At 40.0% G+C, this 10,685-nt stretch overlaps 1 pseudogene; it reads right to left on the minus strand.

The window, feature by feature from the left end:
- The window catches only part of LOC104999617, a 103,730-nt pseudogene extending 93,252 nt beyond the window's left edge, over positions 1 to 10,478 (minus strand).
- Between the last annotated feature and the right edge of the window lie 207 nt (positions 10,479 to 10,685).

Raw genomic sequence — 10,685 nt, forward strand, 5'->3', positions numbered from 1 at the left:
GTCCATGGGGTCACAAAGAGTCAGACATGACTGAGCAACTTAGCATGTGTATCTATTATATTACTACTGAAAAGGTTTTCTCTATTAACATGGATGTGATTTTTCTTATCTATTGATATATGCATTCATCAATTTAAGAGATATTTGGCAGGCTTCATCAAAGAACCTGGAGATATAGAGATAAAATATGGTGCCTCTCACCAGGGAGTTTGTTTGAAAAGACATTTATAGATGAACAATTAGATAAGATTAACCAAGTTAAATAGAATTTTGATATAGTATTATTGGGACCAATAGGAAATATGGAGTCAGAGGATTCAGCATCCTTCATGTTAATTAACAATATGGGGAATTGTGGAGTACTCACTTATATATTTACTCATTAAACATATGTAGAGTTCCTATGTGCTAGAAATTGCTCAGACCTAAGGAATACATTAAAAAATCAGAAAAAAGTCCCTGCCTTCAAGGACCTTTTATTTAGAAAGAGAGACAGACAAATCACTGTATAAGTAAAGTATAAATGATATTGTGCCATGTTGCTGTGCTAAGTCACTCAGTCGTGTCTGCCTCTTTGCGACCCCATGGACTGTAGCCCGCCAGGCTCCTCTGTCCATGGGCTTCTCCAGGCAAGAATGTTGGAATGGGTTGCCATTTTTTACTCCAGGGGATCTTCCCAACCCAGGGATTGAACCCAGGTCAATGGCAACCCATTCCAGTATTCTTGCTTGGAGAATCCCATGGACAGAGGAGCCTGGTGGGCTACAGTCCACGGGGTCGCAAAGAGTCGGACACGACTGAGTGACTTCACACACACACACACACACACGCTCCCTCATTGCAGGCAGATTCTTTACCAACTGAGCCACCAGGGAAGTCCATAAATGATATTATATGAGGTTTAGTGCTGAACAGGAAAATAAATCAAGGAAGGATAAAAAACAGTGTTCACTCTGAGATGAGTTGCCTCACTGCACCTTATAGTCTGGGGAAGAGAGATTGGGGAAGTCTTCCCCATAGACTTGGGGAAGCCCAAGTCCTGGGCTTCTTTTCATGACCGCTGATAACAGGGATTGGCATCATGAGCTTTTCCAAGAAGAATTAACAGTGGTAAGGGGATACATTTTGTGGAGAAGGGAATGGTGGGCATCCTGCTAGAGGAATACAGAGTTCTGGAGTGTCCTCTCCAGTGCTGCTATTGTAGAGTGGAAGCCAAGAAAGAGAAATGTTTATTTGGAATACATTGGAGACTCCGAGTTTCCTCTTGACCATTGTCAATGGAGGCAAACAGAATGGGAGAGGCAATCTTATCTATATGTTTCAAGTTATATTTGGTAGTATGCTTGGATTTTCACTGACATTCTGGTGATGCACAACTCTGACAGACTCATCTGAGACCACATAAAACAATAGATTAATGAGTAAATGGCTCTCCTCACTATTATACTTAGAGTGAAAAAATCACCTTTCTACATGAAATTTTTTCCTTTGGGTTACAGCTGTTTTCTGCTTGTTCCTCACTTTAGCCATTTTACCAATTTGTCATGACATTGCAAAGCTACCTTCTCCCTCACTCATATTGACCCTGTCATTTCTTCTGTTTTCTTAAACTTTGTGGTATTATTATATATTTTTTTGCTATTTCAGAGAATAATTCTAATATGCCATTTTGAGAATCAAAGACCCTCATCATACTAGTTATATAGCTTCAGTTTTCTTTTTTATTCATATCTGCCTTTACTTATCTGTTTTACAGCCCTGTTTTGTTAATTATGTCATTTCCTGGCTTTAATTTTCTCCAAAATTTATTATACATATATATGATACACTGAGAGACACAGCATGCCAAAAATTGTGGGGATTTTTAATGCACAATTGCACATTAATAATTTGGGATAGTTATATTTTAAATAAATGTATTAAGTACTGTTGAGTTAGAAGTTTTCTTTTTTTTTTAATTTTATTTATTTTTAAACTTTACAATATTGTATTAGTTTTGCCAAATATCAAAATGAATCCGCCACAGGTATACCTGTGTTCCCCATCCTGAACCCTCCTCCCTTCTCCCTCCCCATACCCTCCCTCTGGGTCGTCCCATTATTTGACCTGGGACCCGTCATCTCCAGTTTCCCAATACTTCTCACTAATAGTTTATGGCAATATCATTATGCAGAAAATGTTTAGAAAAAATTATGACCTATAAGTAATTATATTTGTTCCCTAGACACCTCTTTATAGGTTATATGGTTTCTAGAGCTGAAAATTATGATAAACTTGGCAAAGAGGAGCTAAACATTCTATGCTAGACATTTTTTTCTAATTAAAAAAACTGCTGAAGCTTGGCAATAGGTACAATCAATATTTAATTATCTATTTGTGTCTTGATATGGTATATTTGGTTTTACCTAATACAAGTCTCCTTGTGCTTGGCTACCTTAATGAGTATTTTTTATTAGGACGGTAGGGTCATGATCCACCTAAATACAGTGCTTCTTGAACTGTAACATCAAAATCACCTAAAGGGCTTGTTAAAATACGGAATGCTGGGTCCCACTTCCAGAGTATCTGAAATGGAGTCCAATAAATTACATTTCTAACAAAGTCTCGTGTTATTGATGCCACTCTCACATTGGTGCAGAGACCACATTTTGAGAATCACTATCTTAAAACAACAACATATGAAATCATTAGATGTTGGTGAGATTCATAAAAATGTGTCCAGGAGTCATTGAGAACAAAACTAAATCAAGAACTATTTACTATAATTTTCATCTTCTTAATGCTCCATTTCTCTGTCCTTTCCCTCTCAATATCTCAGAAGGATTTGACAATTTTTTTTCAAAATAAACAATTTTTATTAAAGTATACTTTATTTACAATGCCATATTAGTTTCAGGTGTATAGCAAAGTGGTTCGATTATGTAAGAGTGTTTCAGATTCTTTTCTGTCTCAGGTTATTGCAAGTTACTGAATATAGGTCCCTGTGCTACACAGTAGGTCCTTGTTGTTTAAATATTTTATATATAGTACTGAGCGACTTCACTTTCACTTTTCACTTTCATGCATTGGAGAAGGAAATGGCAACCGACTCCAGTATTCTTGCCTGGAGAATCCCAGGGACAGAGGAGCCTGGTGGGCTGCCATCTATGGGGTCGCACAGAGTCGGACACAACTGAAGCGGCTTAGCAGCAGCAGCAGCAGCAGTGTGTGTATGTCAATCCCAAATTCCTAATTTATCCCTCCCTCTCCCCCACTTTTCCCTTTGATAACCATAAATTTGTTTTCTATGTCTGTGAATCTATTTCTATTTTGTAAATAAGTTCATTTGTACGATTTTTAAGATCTACATATAAGTGATATCAAGTGATATTTTGTCTTTCTCTGTTTGACTTACTTCACTTTGTATGATAATCTCGACGTCTTTTTCCACCTAAAACTTTACCTTGGTAATTATTCCACTGAAAGTGAAAGTGAAAGTTTCTCCATTGTGTCCGACTCGTTGTGACCCCATGGGCTATACAGTCCATGGCTTTCTCCAGGCCAGAATACTGGAGTGGGTAGCCTTTCCCTTCACCAGGGGATCTTTCCAACCCAGGGATTGAACCCAGGTCTCCTGCATTGCAGGCGGATTCTTTAGCAGTTGAGCCACAAGGGAAGCCCAAATCATTCCATTATGAGTATCTAAATGTGTGTGTGTGTTTTCAGTCATGTCCTACTCTTGCAACCTCATGGACTGTAGCCCATGAGGCTCCTCTGTCCGTGGGATGTTCCAGGCAAGAATACTGGGGTGGGGCCATTTCCTTCTCCAGGATTTGATAATCTCATATCAAGCACTGAAAGATTAACTCCCCAGGTCGGTAGGTGCCCAATATGCTACTGGAGAAGAGTGGAGAAATAACTCCAGAAAGAATGAACAGACAGAGCCAAAGCAAAAACAACACCCAGCTGTGGATGTGACTGGCAATAGAAGTAAAGTCCGATGCTGTAAAGAACAATATTGTATAGAAACCGGGAACGTTAGGTCCATGAATCGAGGAAAACTGGAAGTGGTCAAACAGGAGATGGCAAGAAGGAGCAATGACATTTTAGGAATCAGTGAACTAAAATGAACTGGAATGGGTGAATTTAATTCAGATGACCCTTATATCTTCTACTATGGGCAGGAATATGTTAGAAGAAATGGAGCAGCCATCATAGTCAACAAGAGTGTGAAATGCAGTACTTGGGTGCAATTTCAAAAATGATCTCTGTTCATTTCCAAGGCAAACCATTCAATATCACAGTAATCCAAGTCTATGCCCCAACCAGTAATGCTGAAGAAGCTGAGGTTGAACGGTTCTATGAAGACTTACAAGACCTTCTAGAACTAACACCCCAAAGAGATGTCCTTTTCATTATAGGGGACTGGAATGCAATGGTAGGAAGTCAGGAGGTACCTGGAATAACCAGCAAATTTGGCCATGGAGTACAAAATGAAGCAAGGCAAAGGCTAATAGAGTTTTGCCAAGAGAATGAACTGGTCATAGTAAATACCCTCTTCCAACAACACAAGAGAAGACTCTACACATAGACATCACCAAATGGTCAATACCAAAATCGGATTGACTATATTCTTTGCAGCCAAAGATGAAGAAGCTCTATACAGTCAGTAAAAACAAGACTGGGAGCTGGCTGTGTCTCAGATCATGAACTCCTTATTACAAATTCCAGACTTAAACTGAAATAAGTAAGGAAAACCACTAGACCATTCAGGTATGACCTAAATCAAATCCCTTACGATTACACAGTGGAAGTGACAAATAGGGATTAGATCTGATAGACAGATTGCCAAAAGAACTATAGACAATGGTTGGTGACATTGTACAAGAGGCAGGGATCAAGACCATACCCAAGGAAAAGAAATGTAAAAAAGGCAAAATGGTTGTCTGTGGAGGCCTTACAAGTAGCTGAGAAAAGAAGAGAAGGAAAAGGCAAGGGAGAAAAGGAATGATATACCCATTTGAATGCAGAGTTCCAAAGAACAGCAAGGAGAGATAAGAAAGCCTTCCTCAGTGATCAGTGCAAAGGATCAGAGGAAAACAACAGAATGGGAAAGACTAGAGATCTCTTCAAGAAAATTAGAGATACCAAGGGAACATTTCATGGAAAGACAGGCACAATAAAGGACAGAAATGGTATGGACCTAACAGAAGCAGAAGATATTAAGAAGAGGTGACAAGAATACACAGAAGAACTGTACAAAAAAGATCTTGATGACCCAGATAACTATGATGGTGTGATGACTCACCTAGAGCCAGACAACCTGGAATGAGAAGTCAAGTGGGCCTTAGGAAGCATCGCTACAAATAGAGGTAGTGGAGGTGATGGAATCCCAGTTGAGCTATTTCAAATCCCAAAAGATGATGCTGTGAAAGTGCTGCACCTAATATGCCAGCAAATTTGGAAAACTCAGCAGTGGCTACAGGACTGGAAAAGTTCAGTTTTCATTCCAATCCCAAAGAAAAACAATGCCAAAGAATGTTCAAAGTATCACACAATTGCACTTATCTCACATGCTAGCAAAGTCGTGTGCAAAATTCTCCAAGCCAGGCTTTAACAGTACTTGAACTATGAATTTCCAGATGTTCAAGCTGGATTTAGAAAAGGCAGAGGAACCAGAGATCAAATTTCCAGCATCCTTTGGATCATTGAAAAAGCAAGAGAATTCCAGAAAAACATCTACTTCTGCTTTGTCTACTATGCCATTGCCTTTGACTGTGTGGATCACAATAAACTGTGGAAAATTCTTCAAGAGCTGGGAATACCGGACCACCTTACCTGCCTCCTGAGAAATCTGTATGAAGATCAAGAAGCAACAGTTAAAACTGGACATGGAACAACAGACTGGTTCCAAATTGGAAAAGGAGTATGTTAAGGCTGTGTATTTTCACTCTGCTTATTTAATTTATATGCAAAGTACATCATGTGAAATGCCAGGCTGGAAGAAGCACAAGCTGGAATCAAGATTGCTGGGAGAAATATCAATAACCTCAGATATGCAGATGACACCACCCTTATGGCAGAAAGTGAAGAACTGAAAAGCCTCTTGATGAAAGTGAAAGAGGAGAGTGAAAAATTTGGCTTAAAGCTCAACACTCAGAAAACTAAAATCATGGCATCTGGTCCCATCACTTCATTGCAAATAAATGGGGAAACAGTGTCAGACTTTATTTTTTTGGGCTCCAAAATCACTGCAGATGATGATTGCAGCCATGAAATTAAAAGATGCTTACTCCTTGGAAGGAAAGTTATGACCAACCTAGACAGCAAATTAAAAAGCAGAGACATTACTTTGCCAACAAGGGTCCACCTAGTGAAAGCTATGGTTTTTCCAGTAGTCATGTATGGATGTAAGAGTTGGACTAGAAAGAAATCTGGGCGCTGAAGAATTGATGGTTTTGACTGTGGTGTTGGAGAAGACTCTTGAGAGTCCCTTGGACTGCAAGGATATCCAACCAGTCCATCCTAAAGGAAATCAGTCCTGAACATTCATTTGAAGGACCGATGCTGAAGCTGAAACTCCAATACTTTGGCCATCTGATGTGAAGAACTGACTCTTTGGAGAAGACCCTGATGCTGGGAAAGCTTGAACGCAGGAAGATAAGGAGAGAACAGAGGATGAGATGATTGGATGTCATCACTGACTCAATGGACATGAGTTTGAGTAAACTCTGGAAGTTGGCGATGGACAGGGAGGCCTGGCGTGCTCCATTCCATGACTGAGAGTCTGAACTGAACTTATATCTAACACTCAGAGTCCGATAGGGAACAGAGGGCACATTCAGAATAAGATAATAGCAAGAACTAGTTACAGAGATTTAGGATCAGTACTACAACCTGGAACTTATTGTAGTAGTCAGATATTCACTTTTTAGGCATAAAGTGATGAAGCCAGATAGAGGATATTGGGACCTGGAGACACAGAGCTGCTTGGAGGATTAGTAACCTTCAGTCAGGTCTTCCCTGGTGACTCAGATGGTTAAGAATCTGCCTACCATTTGGGAGACTTGGGTCCAGTCCCTGGGTCAGGAAGATCCTCTGGAGAAGGTAATGGTTTTTACACACCAGTTTTCTTGCCTGGAGAATTCCACGGGCCAGAGGAGACTGGAGGGCTACAGTCCATGGGATTGCAAAAAGTCAGATACAACTGATTGATTAACACACAACCTTCAATCAAGGAATACAATCAGCTCAAGGTAACTTTACAGGCAAGATCTAATCCCTTCTGATTTTCAATTGGGACTTTCAATGGCCCAATCCAAAAAGAAATTATTGGATATGGGAGCCCACGTATGTGGGTCATAGCCTCTGGCTCCTAGAACAGAGTTTGATAGAAACATCTGTGTTAACCGAATAAACAGCTGAGAGTCACTTGCTGGAGGCTGTGTTAATTTGCTCACATGCAGTACAGCAACTTCCATGGGATTACTGCTTGGAAAGGTTTGTAATAATCTAGCTGTCAATCTGGCACTTTTCATCCAGTTTTGTTGGAAGCCAGACTGGTGGATTATCTGGTAATAGGGTGAGGTCTTCCTATATTCTTTATTTTAGGGTGGCAGCAACCACCATTTTTACCACAAGGATGCAGTACAGCTTGTAATTTGCTTCTTGGGGAGAAGAGGCATTTTCAGAGGTTCCACTTGGCTTCCACCACTATGGTACTTATACTATATTTCCAGGAGCTAATTTGAGAATTTTGCCAACTATGAGTATATCAATTCAAATTATTTATTCAGTGACTTGGAAAATAACCAGCAGGCAAATTTGTGAAACTACTTGACCCACTATGAGCTGGATCTGAGCCAGGACTCTGCTATCTTTCCTGCACATGTCCCTTCTCTTTCCCAGACTATCATGGTGCTTTGGTTCCCGATTCCTATGTCTAACAGCCCTGGAGCTGTTTGGGTATTCATGTATTCCCATAATATGAGTATCCAGCTAAATGACCAAATATCCCTTTAGGGAAAGTGAGGGGGAAACATTCCTGGATATAATTACACGAGCTTCCTTTTGAATAGCTGGCCTTTTTGTCAGTCAGTAGCTTCCAAGTCTATGAATTGAGTCCTAGAGAAGGAAACCCACTCCAGTATTCTTGCCTGGGAAATCCCATGGACAGAGAAGCTTGGCAGGCTACAGTCCACGGGGTTACAAAAGAGTCAGATATACTTCACAAACGAGCTCACACTATAAACTGACTCACACCAGGAAATGGGGAAAACTGTAGTGTCCTCAGCCTCCACATCATCCATCCTTGATTTGTTTTTATTGTATATATTAAACAAGGTATCTTGACGGTCACTCTATCCTTCCCTAAAAGGACGGTGCCATTTCCACAGCTCTCTTAAGGTCTGAGGCCCCCTGACTGCCATCCAAACTTGTGCACGTTTAACACTCAGTTGGTTTCAGAAAAAAAGCAAAAATGCTAATAATTTGATTCTGCTCAAAACTTCTCCTGTGGCTTTGCAAACTAAACTACTCTCTGAAAGTATGAGAGTGCTTGCAGGACAGATTTTCACCTTCTAGTGTTTTCAGTCAAAGATGCTCACATATATGCCTAGGGAAAGTTCCTTTCAGACATTCTCATAAGGAGCAAACCTTGATGTGGCATTAAATCTTTGGCATGAACTTAAGTGTACATAAATCTGTCCAAACATTTTCCAGGAATTCACTGGCTTGATTAGATGGTGAATTAAGTAAATTGACAGACTCCATCTTTTAAATTAGTCGTAGAAGCTGAACCTAGGTCTAAGAATAAAATGAACTGTCTTCCCCATCATCTGTTTATATCCCCCCCCCCCCCCCCCGAGGATTAAAAGAATAATACAAGTGAAAAAAATTTCTCCTTAGAAAAAAATTTTCTCTTTAAACACAAAATGATAACAAATAACCATAAATGACACCACATAATTTTAAGCTGAGCTCCAAAGAATTGATGGTTTTGAACTGTGGTGTTGGAGAAGACTCTTGAGAGTCCCTTGGACTGCAAGGAGATCCAACCAGTCTATCCTAAAGGAAATCAGTCCTGAATATTCACTGGAAAGATTGATGTTGAAGCTGAAACTCCAATACTCTGGCCAGTTGATGTGAATAACTGACTCTTTGAAGAAGACCCAGATGCTGGGAAAGATTGAAGGCAGGAGGATAAGGGGACAACAGAGGAGGAGATGGCTGGATGGCATCACTGATTCGAGGACATGAATTTGAACAAACTCTGGAAAATGGTGATGGACAGGGAGGCCTGGCATGCTGCAGTCCATGGGCTCGTAAAGTCAGACATGACTGAGCTACTGAACTTAGCTGAATTTTAAAGTGAATATATCCCACAATGGATATATCCTAATGGGAAAAGATCAGAAAGCATATTTTATTCGAGAGAAAACATAGCCTTCTGGGATGATTTTTGGATAAATGAAACTTTTTGTCACAGCTTTGTGGTAAATAGTTCTCTTATCTTGAGTAAGTCCCTATTCATCTTGAGCCTCATTTGAACAGGAAAGAGGCAAGATCTTACATTTTATTTTTTGTTACTTTGTGTTGCTGCTCGCCAACCAGAGGCAAAGTGGCAGATTGCACACATGCTTGGATGGGTACTAGACTCGAGAGACAAACAAAAGTGAAGGAAACATAGATTTTATCTGGGCTTCACTACTATCCAGTTATATGTGACGTGCATAATTTAATTCTTCTTGAAGCTTCTGTTTTATCACATGGAAAATGGAAATGATAATAAATATAGGGATAGAATACAATAATGTGCTTGGCATAGTTCCTTACACATAGTAAATGTTTTGTGAGGAGGAACAGCTACTTAGTCCAACAGTCAGGAGTTCCAACTCTATAGCCCAACTTCCTGGTTCCTATCCTGGGTCTTCTAATCGCCATCTGTATGGCTGTAGGCAAAAGTGTAATGTCTATCTAACTCACTTTTCTTTCCTGCAAAATAGTGTTTTCATTGGGATAATTACATAAAACATTAAGCATAGTCCCTGGAAACCAGTAGCTATCAGTCGATCATAGTTGCCATTATCATTAACTCCGATTTGCTAGTGATCCTAATTCATTAGTGACTTAATGCTCTAACGCTAGACCTAATGCTAACGAGACATTAACATTTATATGCAATATGGTAAGCAATCTTCTTGGCCATCCTGCCATATTTTAACCCATTCTAGGAAGCTAGCAATAGTTACTGATTAGATCATTTAGTTGAAGCAAGTGGCAGGAAGAAGCCCAAATGCTGAACCCCTAACCTAAAGACTGAGTGAAATGGATTCCCTCTCACCAGACTGTGCTGCCGGTGCATAGGTAACCCTGAGGTTATGTGCTGCCTGTGTTCTCAGCTCACAGAGCATCCTCTTCACTGAGACCCGGATGTTCATCTTTTTCCAGGCACTGTCTTCTTGGCCACAAACTTCTCTTTGAATAGGTTGCTTGCCCATGTTTTTTACTTTTGTTTTTGTCTTGGACCATAAAGAAGTCTGAGCACCAAAGATTTGATGTTTTTAACTTGTGGTGCTGGAGAAGACTCTTGAGAGTCCCTTGGACTGCAAGGAGATCAAACCAGTCAATCCTAAAGGAAATCAACCCTGAGTATTCATTGAGAAGACTGATGCTGAAACTAAAGCTCCAATAATTTGGCCACCTGA

The sequence above is a fragment of the Bison bison genome, unplaced genomic scaffold (genome assembly GCF_000754665.1).
Source record: "Bison bison bison isolate TAMUID 2011002044 unplaced genomic scaffold, Bison_UMD1.0 scf7180017864356, whole genome shotgun sequence".
Lineage (NCBI taxonomy): Eukaryota > Metazoa > Chordata > Mammalia > Artiodactyla > Bovidae > Bison > Bison bison.